This window comes from Tinamus guttatus, unplaced genomic scaffold (genome assembly GCF_059628265.1).
Source record: "Tinamus guttatus ecotype Peru unplaced genomic scaffold, ASM5962826v1 Tinamus_guttatus_pri_ptg000270l, whole genome shotgun sequence".
In the NCBI taxonomy this organism is placed as follows: Eukaryota; Metazoa; Chordata; class Aves; order Tinamiformes; family Tinamidae; genus Tinamus; species Tinamus guttatus.
The window spans coordinates 122,663-137,443 of NW_028288804.1; the positions used below are offsets into that span (position 1 = coordinate 122,663).

General features: G+C 42.0%; 1 pseudogene; it reads left to right on the top strand.

The window, feature by feature from the left end:
• Positions 1-12,222: 12,222 nt before the first annotated feature.
• On the top strand, positions 12,223-12,950 carry LOC104566548 (GTP-binding protein Di-Ras2-like; annotated as a pseudogene).
• The last annotated feature ends 1,831 nt before the right edge of the window (positions 12,951-14,781 follow it).

The window sequence follows — 14,781 nt, forward strand, 5'->3', positions numbered from 1 at the left end:
AGCCCACCTCAACCAAGCCCTCCTCCTGGTCCCAACACCACAAAATAACCCTATGTGGATCAGTCAGGGAAATGATGCAGGCATCCTGCTCCCAAAAACAATTTGTTCATAGCTGGAGGAGGTTTTCTGTTTTATTCAGTGAATGTCAGATCCATCCTTTGGCTATACCCCTCATCCTCCGTCTTGGTGTTATGTGATAACTGCCGTCATCCTGGGCTGTGAACGGGGCCAGGCACCACAGGGAAGCGGTAACTTGGCGTCACTGTCAGGGAAATGCCATCAGCACAGCCCAGCAGTGTGAGCGTTCCTCCTGCGCTCATGAAAAAGCCTCTGTTGCCTCTGTTGGGGTCAGAATAGATTAAATGAACTCCTCTTTGGGAAGCTCAAATGTGTTGTAGTTACATGAGCTTTCCCAAGTCTCTGTCTCCATTGACTTGTACCTCCTGAGCAATATAGAGTGTGCAAAACAGGTGTCAGCTCTTCTGACGGAGGCTGTAAAATGTCACAGTTGCTTGCGTCAAATGCAAGTTATTTTACAAGTTGTAGAATAGTGGAAAAGGAACATATGACTATTCTGCTTCCCCAGAGCTGTCCTCTCTTATTCTTTGGCATCCAGGGCTCTGTTAATCTCCTTGAGCATGCTTGCAAGGTGCCTTTTCTCCAGGACCAAACACCGATATGAGCTGCTTTGGCTCCCGTCTGCAGCAGCACATGTCCTTTTAATCTTTTTCAGTCTAAAAGAAGCAGTATAGTTGCTTGTTTATCTATTTATTGATTTTAGAAGAAGCTCGGACCAGAGCTGATTTAAAAATTTCCCATTCTGTATGAATAGTAGTTTGGGGCATAAGTGGAAGCATAAGAATGGTTGAAAATTACTTTATAATAGATTACTCTCTTCCATGGTCTGGGAAGCATGAAACTAAATCAACTGGCAGTGCAAAACCAACCATATAGCGTCATAGTAAAAGTTCATCTGGGCATGTGTCCTGTCTCTGATGTGTGCTTCCAGCTTAGAGATGCCCCATGCTGGAGGTAGACTTCTTTCTCTCTTCAATTAACATGTGGGAACATATATTCATCCTAGATGGATTATTTTGAGTGAGGATGGTTATTTTGCCAAGGGAAATTCATAAAAGAGAATTCATAAAATTCTCCAAAACACAGCTGCAATCTCACTATAACTATGTCATGCATTCTGCTCAAAGTGCATTGGCTAGCTGTAGCACTTGATTTCTCTCCATGGTTGATGGTTATAAAAGGCCTCCAACATTTTTTTCCTGGTGACTGAGATGATTCTTGAAACAAACTGTGCCAATTATGAAATGTGTTCCCATTTTTTCCTGAAAATAATGTGCCTCAATCTAAAGCAACAAATTTTACAGAGATCAAGAACCTAAGGAAACATCTGGATCATCAGGAGACTTTGTACTTGTTTTACTGTCTAAAGAGAAATATGGTCAGAAGGAGGCACGTGAAGACTGGTTGGTCTATACTGGAGTCCTGGTGTGGGAATGTGGTTGGGGAGCAAAAATTTCTTCAGCTCCTTGGCTAAAATCAGCCAAAAAACAGCCAAAGTTGTCCTCTAAAAGGCTTGCAGAGGTAGAGGCTTGCTAATAGAACAGGCTTAACCTTTGGGTTGTTTTGCTGATGCACTTTTTTCAGTCCACATCCTTCTAGAAATTCTTAGAGGAGGACACTGAAATCAGCTATAGGATAAAATTTGTATAATATAAGGAACTGTACCAACACAGTTCTGAAAGGTAACGGAGACACAGGTTTTATTTACCATATGTCTGTAAAGTTCCCTGAGCATGATCTTAGCGTGTCTCCAAGTTGTCAGACCCATTAGCTAGCATTACTACTAAAAAAGACTAATAGCAGTACTGAGAAGTAAAAAAAAAAAAAAAAAAAAAAAAAGGATTATTTCCTTTGAGTATTCAGATAAAATGCCTTTGCCAGCCATGAGCCACTCAGAGCCCAGCATCCTATTGCAAGCTCCAGGGAATGCCCCCTGCCCAAGAAAAATTCACATCTGAAAGGCCAGCCTACGTGTGTCCTGACCTGTGGGAGTCTTTGCAGACTCAGATTGTTCATAAAGTTAAGAAATCGTCAGATCTTTGCTTGAACTACAGTTTGATCTGCATGTCCGAGAAAGGTTTCCTTGTGTGTGTGTGTGTAACACAAACAACAAAAAAGTTGCAGAAGAACTGAAATTATTGCCGAGAAATCCCATAACATAAAGGATTTTTACAGAGAACAGCTGCATGTCTGGTCTATTTTATTTTATTTTAATTTCTCACAAGTGGTTTTGCAAATTCCTACATGTAGGATCCTTGTTCTTTTAGATATTCTGTAAAACTTCCCTTTTAAGCCTAGACTCTAATACTTTGCCCTGCTCTGTCCTTTTTGCCCATACTTCTGCATCAGACACTGCATTTCTTTAGCAAAAGTAATTGCCTTTCAAACTTGTACTACACTCTGATACTTGATTTTAAATAAAATTTTGTTCTTCATCTACAGGCATCGTCCCCAGGAAAGGGACAATTCAGCTTCAGAGGTACATGGCCTGGGATCAAACACAGGGGCTCATGCAATGGGTACAGCTCCACAGCCAAGATTTGCTTTACCTTCATCCTCCATCATCCGGGTTTTGCTGGATCTAGCTGTAATTTGAGCAGCTCATTTTGACACATTTACAGTGTTTCATGCAGTAATTGGAATTTTGCTGCTTTAATGTCACCATTCAAATAGTTTCTCTGATCATGGCACTGAAAGGGAAGCCTTATGCTGTACATAACTGTGTGGAGTCATTCTTGGAGGAAAATGGCCGCCTGATGAACCAGCCATAGGAGACGTTGGAGCAAGCACGGGGCGCAGAACAAAAGGTTACTTGGAACCTGCGACCTAAGGGGAAGATCGACGGAGCCTGACAACAACCAATCAGAAGAAAGGCTCTAGCCAATCAGATGAGACGGGAGTGCGTGCGCGCAGGAAAGGAACTGATATATAAGGGACGGCTTTGTTTCAATAAACTGTTTTTTTCAGGTTGATTCACATTGGATCATTCTGAGCCCACGGTTTTTCTCTCCTCAGATGGTGACCCCAACGTGATGCACGGCACGGAGCTTCAAATTGAAGAGGTGCGTGGGGAACCCCGAAGGAGAGGCCCAGCTGGAGGACGGCTCAGCGGGACTGAGACCGGGACGGATTGGAGGACGGTCTGGGGACAAAGAAGAATGAACGTTGCAACGGGACACCCTGTGAGGTGAGAAGCTGGGGTAGGAGATGGGTCAAGGAGTCACAAAAGAAGAAGATTAAATTGTTAAACTTCTCCTGCACATACTCTCTAAGAGAGGAATTAAGTACGATGAGCTTATGCTCCGGAAACTGTTAATCTGGTGTCGAGAAAACTGGTTCCCCACTGAACCGGAAAACGCTTTTGAAGTTGAAGTATGGGAAAAGGTCGGAGAAAAACTGTGGGACAGAGTAAGCAATGGTAGTAAAGAAGCAGAAAACTTAGCTACCACTTGGAGGTTGGTGCTATCAACCTTGCAAAGTTTAAAAGCAGAAAGATTTGCAGCTGCTGGGGTGTTCGCCGCCCTGAGACCTTCGTCAGGGTCAGCAGCATATCCGGCTCATATTAGAGTATTCGAGCAACCTCCTGTCCCGTCCCATGTATCATCGTCAGCACCCCCGATGGAGGAGCAGCTAGGGATGGGAGAGGGGGAGATGGAGGTTGACGAGCCCTGGCTATTGCCTCCGCCTTCGGGAGAAGCAGCTCCTGAAAGAACTGCAGGAGCCAGAGATCCAAAGGATCCAATACAAATACCGCCGCGCCAGCCGCCCAATAGCAGCAGGACAACGTTTTATCCACCCCTACTGCCCTCACCACCTCCATCTCCTGCACCTCAACCACCCCTCGCGCCCCCGGAACGTGCGGAGTGGGCAAAGGAACTGTTATGAAAGTTTGGGGAAAAGGAAAGAGATCTGATTCGGGAGAGAGTTTTGCAAGAGGAAGGAGGGGCTGTGCTCGTGCGTTGGGTGGAAAACAAAAGATGGGGTCGAGGGGACGATGGGGGGGTGGAGGAGGCGGGTTTGAAGGATATGATCCAAAGAAACATTGGAAAGGAATTATTCAAAATGCAATAATAGAAGGGGAATTCCTTCCTAATGCCTATCCGGTAGTTCTGGGGGGTCAAAATCAGCCAAATCAGTGGGTGCCCCTGTCATGGGATCTGATTAAGGAAGCTTGTAAGTTGGTACAACAATATGGTTTACATGGGCCTTTTACACAAGCTATACTTAATAACATATTTATGGGCCATTTGCTAACACCTCATGATATCAGACAGTTGGCTTCCGTTCCGCTGGGTCCTATGCAGGAAGTGCTATGGCGCACTCGGTGGCAGGACGCGGCTGCAGCTGCCGCTCTCGCTAATTTGGAAAGAGACGAAGGGGACCCGTTGCACCTGGTCTCAACAGACATGCTCATTGGGGGAGATCAGTGGGCTGATGCACAATGCCAAGCTCAATTAAATGTAGAGGTTTTGCGCTTATCGGCAACCCTGGCGCGAGGGGCACTCAGGACCCTTCCTGAGGATGGTAAGCCGACGCCACCATATACTTCGGTCAAGCAGGGGGCCATGGAATCCTATATGCAGTTTTTAAATCACCTCCATGATGCGTTAGAATGAACCCCATTAACGGACGAGGTGCGGGAAGCCCTGCTAATGTCTTTGGCAATAGAAAATGTTAATCCGGCTTGCAAACGAGTTTTACAGGTCCTGCCCAAAGACGCTAGTATCGCACAAATGATGGATGCATGTGCGCGAATAGGATCAGCTGAGGAATATGCTGGGTATCTAGCCTCCGCTTTTGCGGCTGCGGTCAAGCCGTCGGTCCAACAAGGAAGGGGTGATCGCATCCCACAATGCTTCAAATGCGGGAAGCCGGGGCATATCAAGGTACAATGCCGAGCGGTTCCAGGGAGTAAGGGGAAGAGTGAGAGTAAGCAGAGTAATAAAGAGGATTTTTCTGGGACATGTGATCGTTGCAGTAAATTTGGGCACCGAGCCACAGATTGCCGATCACAGTTCCACAAAAATGGGACCCCTTTCAGAAACGGAGGGACGAGCGCAACAGGACTGCACGCTACGACACAAGCACGGTCCCAAGCTGCCTGGATGGCATTGCTGCCACCACCACAGGCAGCACCGGAGTGGATATTGCTACAGCAACATTGGTCGCTGTTCTGCTTGTATCTGGGTCAGCCAATAGACCTGGGCTATCGGATCCCCGGCACGCACCTTTTGGGGTGGACATAGCAAAGATAGCAAAGGTGGAGGTCTTGAATTGCTTGGAGGGGGTGGGGGAGGTGGGGGCCGCGCTCCCTTCTCTCCCTGTTTCTACCCTTGTAAAGATCCCACCATTGTGGGGGTCAGCGTGGGGTCAGTGACAGGGAGTGTCTCCTCAGCAGATGAGGGGCTGAGCGGGAGAGGTGGGGAGCTGCAGCCACATGGCCAGCTCATGATCAAGAAGCTCATTGGACAGCCTCGCGCGTGATTGGTGCGTGATCATCTGGTTGATTGGTTGATTGAGTTGCTGGGCTTTGCGTGCTGCCTGGCAGGGCGTTGGCTGTCTCCGGGGTCAGAAGCTCTAGAAGTGGTGTTTAACTCTAAATAAAGGTCTTTCTTTGGTTTTGCCCCCACCAAAGTCCATGAATTTCATATGCTGCACACCATCATGGGTGGAAAAGCAGAGACCCATCCTTTATTGTGATGGACTGTGTACTATTCATCAGCCTTAGCTTATTTTAACAAACAACGGCCATAAAAAGTATTTTATTTCAAAGATGATCTCACAGAATGACCACTTTGAGCTTTGTATTTCCTTTCCCTCTACTTTCTCTTTTTAACCAAACTCTTTGCCTACTTATTTTGTCATTTTTATCTAAGAGGACACCATTATATTGAATTTCTTTTAATTTGCAATATACTCCAGTAAGTATTTTTTTAATAAGTTATAAGCTGCATTTGGATCTTCTAGCTCCCAGGCTGCCTGTGATTATCAGGCCATTTGTACACTTAAGTGGAAATTCACTGTGGAACCAGTGGTATCAATCATCAGCACTGTTCAGTATATAGCACTGGTATGAAATCTTCCTTATTTTTTTCTTCCTAATGCGCCTTAGTACTAGGTCAAATTGAGCAAGCATTGGTATTACATAAAAGAAATAAAATGGCAAATTTGTGAAACGTGAATACATAATATTAGAAATATTTATTTTTGCCCTCTTAAATGAACTATTTAAGGACATCAGAGAAAATCACCTTGTAAAATTTATTCTGTTGGCTCATTTAGTTAGTTGACACATATTACTGGGAAAGTATTTTTAACTTGTCTAGTGGTGCAAAGAAAAGAAAGATGAATTAAGAACAAACTACTAAACCTGTCATTTTAATTTCAGAATAAAAACTCCTTAAAGCTGGGGCAGTCAGGAAGATTAGGATGAAATTTATTTTCTGTATAAAAGTAACCCAAAACTTCAGTAAAGAAATTGTTCAGTTTTCTGAAAGTGTTGGCATTAGAGAGATTTGAAAACTAAATCTTAAAGAAATTACACTCCAGTGTAGCAGGAAAAATAAATAAAACTTCAAAAAAATCAGTTTATGATAAATTGCACATCATCAGGGACACTACATAGCTTCTTGTCAACATTTTGAAACTGCTATCATAAATCTGCCATTCCTGTATCATACCCCACAGTTATACTTTAATCACTGTTTTTCAGCCCTCTATGATGCACAGGAAATTTTCAGTGAAAGCAGAGATTTCTTCCTAATGCCTGGGAGCATACTGACAATGGGACTGCATTACTTCATCGCTTCCCAGGGATCCTTTTGGCTCCTGAAAACCACTGCATTAACTGATTCACAAGTTCCTGCCTAAGATGGCCAGCAGTCTCTTATCTATAACTAGGTTTTCTATTATCATCTACCTCATACCGTGTATCATTGTATAGCAGTGTCATCACTGAATAGCCTGTGGAATCTTATTTTAAATTGATTGCAAGCTTTTCAAATAAATGCATTCCACATACTTTATTAGATTTTCATCCTAACAATAAGAATACAAATGGCCACATCTCCTTAAATATATAAAAAAGTGACTAATATGATAGGATTTTCCCCAAAGAAAAAGAGCTTTCAGGAAATTAATACACAGCAGCTGACAGTTGCTGTATTACATATCAGACTGACATCTCAGTCAGATGTCATCAAAACTCAATACTTGAATCAGCTAAGACCCAATAAAAGCTGCTGACTTCAGATAATAAATGTAGTATTAAGTTGTTCTATGAAACCAACGTTACCCTAAAAGATACCACCTAGCCAAAACATTTTTCAAAGATGTTTGCAACGTGACATTTCATGGACGTCTGACAATATAAATATGGTGAAAATCTTTTGTAACAAAACCAAAACTGTGGTAGGACTGGAAAGAGAGCATCTTTTTCTTTACCTGCTTTCAAATACAAGGGAGAGGAAGATTTACCACCACAGCAGACCATTAAGATAATCTAGCCTAACATTACCCTAGGGGTAAGTATTTAAGTAGATTCATTTTCAGAAAACTTCAAAAGTATTTAATATGCACAAATTAAGCTTCCCTATCCCTTTTGCAGTGAAAAGGAACAAATTTATTATTCAGTGCAGTAATGCAAACATGACAGTCAAGTCACAAATACAACAGATAGATAGACAAATTAGACCAATAAACTGATTACAGAGAAGATAGCTACGGAGATCCATGGGCTAAATTGAAGATCAATGACACCGATTTTGTAGTTGCTAACGTATCCACACATAATTAGTTACCCAAAGAACATTAAGGGTTTGTTTGAAATATCAAGCGCATGATCAGCAATGTGAGGCACCTTGTTTAAACATTTCTTAAATGTATATTTTTACTATCATTATGTAACATAATGCAATTTTATATCAAAATCATGCAGTCCCGAAATCTCATCTTCCTGCCAGAACAGCCCTTCAATTCTTCTACCTGACATGCCAGAAGCAGCTAGTAAAGAATTTAGTCTAAAGTAAAATTTTGTAGCTGAGTTTGGACCAGAGGCAGCCCTTATTCCTAATGAATTGCCCATCAAGCTGGCATCAACATGGACCTTGCACTAGGAGAGCATCTGGGGAAAGCAGAGCTAAGTCAGTGGATACAGTTAGACCGAGATTTACTAAGACTGCATTTTGCAATGGAACAATTAAAACATAAAGGGAATGGATGAGTATTATAAGAAGTGCTTTGTATTTTTAAGGGATGATAGTTTCGTTTAAACTAATACTTGAGAGGATTCTAGTAAATTTACACTAATGTAGTTTGTAAAAGTAGCCATGACCTCCTGTCCATGGGGAGGTCATCGAGAAGATGGATCCATGCTCTTCACCATGGTGCATGGCAGGAAGACAAGAGGTGACAGGCATAAGTTGAAACAAGATAAATTCAGACTGGATACAAGAGGAAAAAAAAGGTCACTACAAGGATAATTAAGCAGTAGAACAGGTTGCCCAGAGAGGTTGTGGGAAACCTTGGAGGTTTTGAAGCCCTGACAGGACTAAACCCTTAGCAACCTGGTCTGCCCTCATGGCTGACCCCTGGGTTGGGCAGGAGGTTGGTACAGAGACCTTCTGAGGGCTCTCTCAGCCTGAATTATCTGACCAGTCTGTGGTCATTCCCACTGACAGCCTGCAAACTCTCCACAAGCAATCTATGTGCTATCCTTTCCACTGGAAAGTCTTCCTAATGTCTAATGTGAATCTTTTGCTCTGTCTTATCTACCATAGATATCCATCCTCCCTCTTTGCAACAATTTATTATGCATTTGAAGACTATTACCATGACATTTTTAGGTTCACTTAGATGCTTTTCAGATGCTTAATACTTAAATGCAGCCTTTAAGTGACACATTTCAATTTAACTATTTGACAAGCATATGTGCCATCTGTCTTGGAGACCTATAAGTGTGTTTAAAATAGACACAGAATCACAGAATGCTTAAGGTTCGAACGTACCTCTAGAGATCATCTAGTCCAACCCCCCTGCTCCAGCAGGGATACCTAGAGCACGTGGCACAGGGTGACATCCAGGCAGGTTTTGAAGATCTCCAGAGAAGGAGACTCCACAACCTCTCTGGGCAGCCTGTTCCAGGGCTCTGTCACCCTCACAGGAAAGAAGTTCTTCCTCCCATGGAGATGGAACTTCCTGTGTTTCAACTTACACCCGTTACCCCTCGTCCTGTCACTGGCCACCACGGAGAAGAGCCTGGCCCCATCCTCCTTACCATCACCCCTCAGGTACTTGAACATGTTGATCAAATCTCCCCTCAGCCTTCTCTTCTCTAGACTAAACAGGCCCAGTCTTTCCTCATACGACAAATGTTCCAGTCCCTTAATCATCTTTGTGGCACTCTGCTGGACACTCTCTAGAAGCTCAATGTCCTTCTTATACTCTGGAGCCCAGAACTGCACCCAATACTCCAGGTGCGGCTTCACAAGGGCTGAGTAGAGGGGGAGGATCCCCTCCCTCGACCTGCTGGCAACACTCCTTCTGATGCAGGCCAGGATCCCATTAGCCTTCTTGGCCACAAGGGCACATTGCTGGCTCATGGTTAACCTGTTGTCCACCAGGAGAAAAAAACATGCAACTTAGTACAGCAACAGTACATTCAGATGGCTTTTTTAATTTAATTTTTACTTCCACTCTTTTTCACTGATTTTCATAGTCAAATAGAGTTTCTGTAATCATCTCATATGTATTATCTGATTGCGCAAATTAATTTACACTCCAGCTATTTCTGAGGTAAAATAGCCATGTTTTTCTCTCTTGCCTTCTTGCTCACAGAAATTATTAAGCCATAATTCTCACAGTAGCTCATTCTCTATACTTGCCTACCACTCTGTTCTCAGTTTGCACATTTGCGGCATATAGTCCTGTTTATTCTCAGTGAAACATCTTCCTGCTACCTTCCTTGAGTCTTATTTCTTGATAACTATGTTCGATTTTGTTTGTTTTCTCAGCAGTGGAACTCCTTTCCTTTTCCCCTCTTCCTCGGAGGACCTTTCCCTTCATTTAAACACAGGCACCATTTTTTTCTGAGACTACTCTTCTTTCCATTCCTTGAATTCTGCTCTCACAGAGAAATCATTTTGCTGCAGTGCCTCAGGACAAACACCCTTATTTATCACTTTGCTGTATTTAAGTAGGTCTCCAAGAGCAACAGTAGCCACAGCGCAGGAGCGATGGAAGGGGCAAAGTTGCTGCCTGCCTGAAGCCAGGCCGGGCAGGTAGTGCTGTGACAGCTATCAATTTCACCTCAGCATCCCCACTTGCATTGGTTATTTTGCCTAAGGTGAGGTGAAAGAGCATGTGAAAGAGTGATGTTCATGCAACATGTTATGTAAAGATAGATGCTTTTGGCTAACTCAGATATAAGAATTAGAATGGAATTGAATGCCTTGAACAAGAGGGATAACAAAATAAGAGTATGGTTGAACAGCAAAATGAAGACATTAGTGCAGCACAGATATGCATAGCCTTAATCTAACTGGCATAGGCAGCAGTAGCATTGAAGATGCAGAAGCACAAAACTCAGTGTGAGCCAGCAACTGGGATTAAGGCCAGGGGGACTTTACTCACCTCCTTACCTCTGCATCATCCCTGGTATTGCTTCCTGTGCTATATAGATAAAAGGTCCCTTAAAATTCTTCCCCACACTGCAATTGCTTCTTCAGCTGCAGTATAGAAATACCTCAAAAACTTCCTCATTCAGTAAGGAAAGCCTTTGGGTTATTGTGGATCACCTGCAACTGAGGCAACATTGCAACAGGTTAATTCAGTCACCTGGCCCCTAAGGCACTTGGACAAGAGAATGGCATTTTACTTGCAGTCTCCCCTGTTAAATCACCCATTTCCTTCAGAATAAATATGGGTGCAGCAAATTTTGCAGTTTGTCCAACACAGTGTCCAACACTATATAATGCTCTATCTTTGGTCTGAAAAATAAGGATATCCTAGACTCTCTTCACCTTTTAGGGTTCAATTTTTTAAGTATTTATTTGCTTAAATCTTAGTAAACATAAAGGATACATGCTGTGTACCTAATGAACTGTCACTGACAGTAAAAGGATTTTATCTTCACATTTATCTCAATAAATTCAAAATTATAGCTTGCAATCCTGAAAAAGCTTTATCTTTTCATTATTTAATAATGATGACCATATCTGTGGTCCTACTTACAGATTGTTTTTGACAAAGGGCTCCAAGCTTCAAGGCTCACAGTGTTTTATTACTATTTCCATACACATATTTGCCTTTTATTCCAAGCTCGATAATATGAACCATTTACAAATGTTGTGAAAATGCCTGCACAACCTTTCTCAAAAATGTAAGATCTCTCATTCAAAGATCATGTACTGAAAAGTAAAAATGAGAATGAACAGGCAGACTGATGATGAACAATCTCAGCTTACCAAAGCATACCCTTTGAACTGGAAAAAAAAAGTGCAAAAACACATCCAAGTGGGGCACAGTCCCAAAGATTTGCAAACAAAGCTATGGCACTGTTAGTGCAACAGCAAAGCTATTAGTACTGCTGTTGAAGAATCCACACGTCTCATACACTTTACTAAGAAATGTCCAGTTGCACTGGAGACAAATTCCTTTGTTATTGAAAAGATGGCATGTTGAGAATAGCTGACTCTCAGATGTGTGTCTATCAGTGTGCTTCAATAATGATTTGAGGAGACTCGTTTTAGAGGCAGCAGAGTATTTCAGCTCTTGGCCTTGCTGAGAGGCCAGTTCCCAAAAGAAACAGGTATAGCTTTTTATTCAGGGGGTGTTAGCCCATTAGGATGAATGCTTAAAATATCAAGGTCAAATTAAAATGTGAAGTAATGAAGATTCCTTATCAGGCCATGATGGATTGAAATTCTAAACTTATTCTTGAAATAAATCATTCTGTAACCCACTGCAAGTATTCTGGAAGTATTACAACTGGGATATCATCACTTATGTTCATTTTTCTTATTGAAAAAGTTAGCATAAAGCCCATTCCCCCAGAGGAACGTGTATTAATGTCATTGTGTTTATTTTTTGTTATTTTCTTTCCTATATTTTTCCCTCTAGCTGAGAGTATCAGACTCGTCAAGAAACATGCCTGAGCAAAGCAATGATTACAGGGTTGTTGTGTTTGGGACTGGAGGAGTTGGCAAAAGTTCTTTGGTCTTGAAATTTGTGAAAGGCACTTTCAGAGAGCTACATCCCTACAATTGAAGACACCTACCGGCAGGTGATCAGCTGCAATAAGAGTATATGCACTTTGCAGATCACCAATGCTACTGGGAGTCATCAATTTCCAGCCATGCAACGTCTTTCCATTTCTAAAGGACACGCTTTCATTCTGGTTTACTCAATCACCAGCTGGCAGTCCTTGGAAGAACTCAGACCCATCTATGAACAAATCCGTTAGATTAAAGGAGATGTAGAAAGCATTCCAATAATGCTGGTGGGGAACAAAATGATAACCAAAATCGAGAGGTGGAGAGCAGTGAAGGAGATGCCATGGCCAAGAAGTGAAAGTGTGTCTTTATGGAGACCTCTGCTAAGCTGAACCATAATGTGAAAGAGTTATTCCAAGAGTTGTTAAACCTAGAGAAACGCAGGACTGAGTTTACAGATTGATGGCAAAAAAGCAAGCAGCAGAAAAGGAGAGAGAAGCTGAAAGGCAAATGTGTGGTGATGTAAAATTGCACTGCCATGAGTCAGTCACACAGTCTCATCTGTCTGACAATAGCAGTGTGAAACTTATAGAAAACAGAGAACCATACAAAATTCTATTTATTAGTATCTGTTTTAAAAGAAGTATTTGGAATTTGAAAAAATGTATTACTGTGGTTACTATTAAAAAGCCAACAATTCAAACATCATTTTCTCCAGCTATGAGTGAAAAAAATCAGGATGTATAAAACAAGACAGGCCAGGATATATAGTTTTATAATTTAGGGAAGAAAACAATTTTCATCCTTAGTATACTGTGAAAGATTCAGGAAGTCAACTTCATAATCTTTATGTTTGCATATAACTGAAGGCAATGTATCTATGTAGCATACTTTTAGAAGAAAAAACAACAAATGCCCATGAAGAAATCTAGAATGTATAAATGCATGCTGGATTAAGTTATCATATCCTTTAAGAATATTGTGAACAAACAATTCTGTGTAGTTTTCAGTACTGGCTGCTGGGTCTATTTGAATAAAAAAGGTAATCTTGGATCTGCCAAATAAATTGACTATTTTGTACTAAAGGGAAGTATTGGGGTAGCACAGTTAAATGGAGATTCTCTCTACTTACCACAGCATGAGATGACCTTCTAGTCTGATGCAGTATTTGAATGGAAGGATGGGGAAAATCCAATCCCATTAGGAGAGCTGGAGATCATCTCCTTTTCTGGATGCATCACTTCAAGAATGACCTGCACTTCTGCCCCAAGATGTTTCAGGAGAGCAGATGTTTGCATTTGTCAGATTGCATGCAAGTGTGCATATATAAACCAAAAATTTCCCCAAGGGGACTTGCTGGGGACTCCCCTACAAAAGCCCCTCTAGAAAAGGCACAGTTCAAACACTGCTGATTGATTGGTACACAGTGTGAGTACTGAATGAACTGAAAGTGTGTTGAAGTGGTGATGCTGTTGGAAAGCGGTCAGTGCAGTACACAAAGTTTTTATTCAAATGAACAGCTTAGACAAGTAATGTTTCTTTACATTACTATATTTCAATTAGAATGGTTTTGCATTCGTGCTAAACATCCAATATACAGGTCTTAGTTCTTCAAAAACAGAAACACCTGTCAGAGGTTCAATAACATGGGGCAGCCCTTCCCTCCAGATAGGCAGCTTTCTGCAGGTTCTTCAGGAGCCATGTAAGGAGCCACCTTCACCTTCGCCTGTTCCGGAATGATATTCCACATGCCACTGAGGATCTCCGTATTAATCAATTAAATCCCCACACTTATGTAAGTATCTCAAAACCCAATGTTACAGGGCCTGGCCACTGGCAAACTCCATAGCCCTGAGTTAAGCAACAGGTATCCATGACATGAGAGGACGCCTACAGAATAGAGCTACAAAAAGCAGCAAAATGATTAAGCAGACACCTCATTCACCACTGAAAGACTCTGAAGTGGAAGAGGAGAGGTGCAGGTTTCCTGCTCTGTGGGGAGAGGAAGCTCTCTTCCACCACGAGTGCAGAGCCAAGTACTCTCTGCTGCCCCTTTCGTTCCAAAACCCAGCAGCGATCAAGGCCCATCTTTGACAATGAGATTAAAAAGTGATCGAGACGATGAAGTCTAATATAGTTGGAAGGAAGAGCAAGGTAGTTTTACAGAAGCATGTCTATAAATGTCCAAATATCCATCTCTTTATATAAGGTTCAATGAAGAGCATATTTAGACATTGACAAAAAGGGTGAAGCTCTATATTAGAAGAAAGATTCATGACTGCAGACACTGTCTTGTCTGGGGATGCTCAAGATGGAAGGAAGGCAAATTTGCATAAAATAAGTGGTAATATTTAGGAGGAAAGATATGAAATAAAGAAGGAAAAAAGTAAACTGTGTTATCCTAACAATAAAGTTTATTAGGTTACAGAAGGATCACTCAGAGCAAGTAGCAATTTAGCCAAACTTTAAAAATGAGGCTGTGGTAAAAGTATCA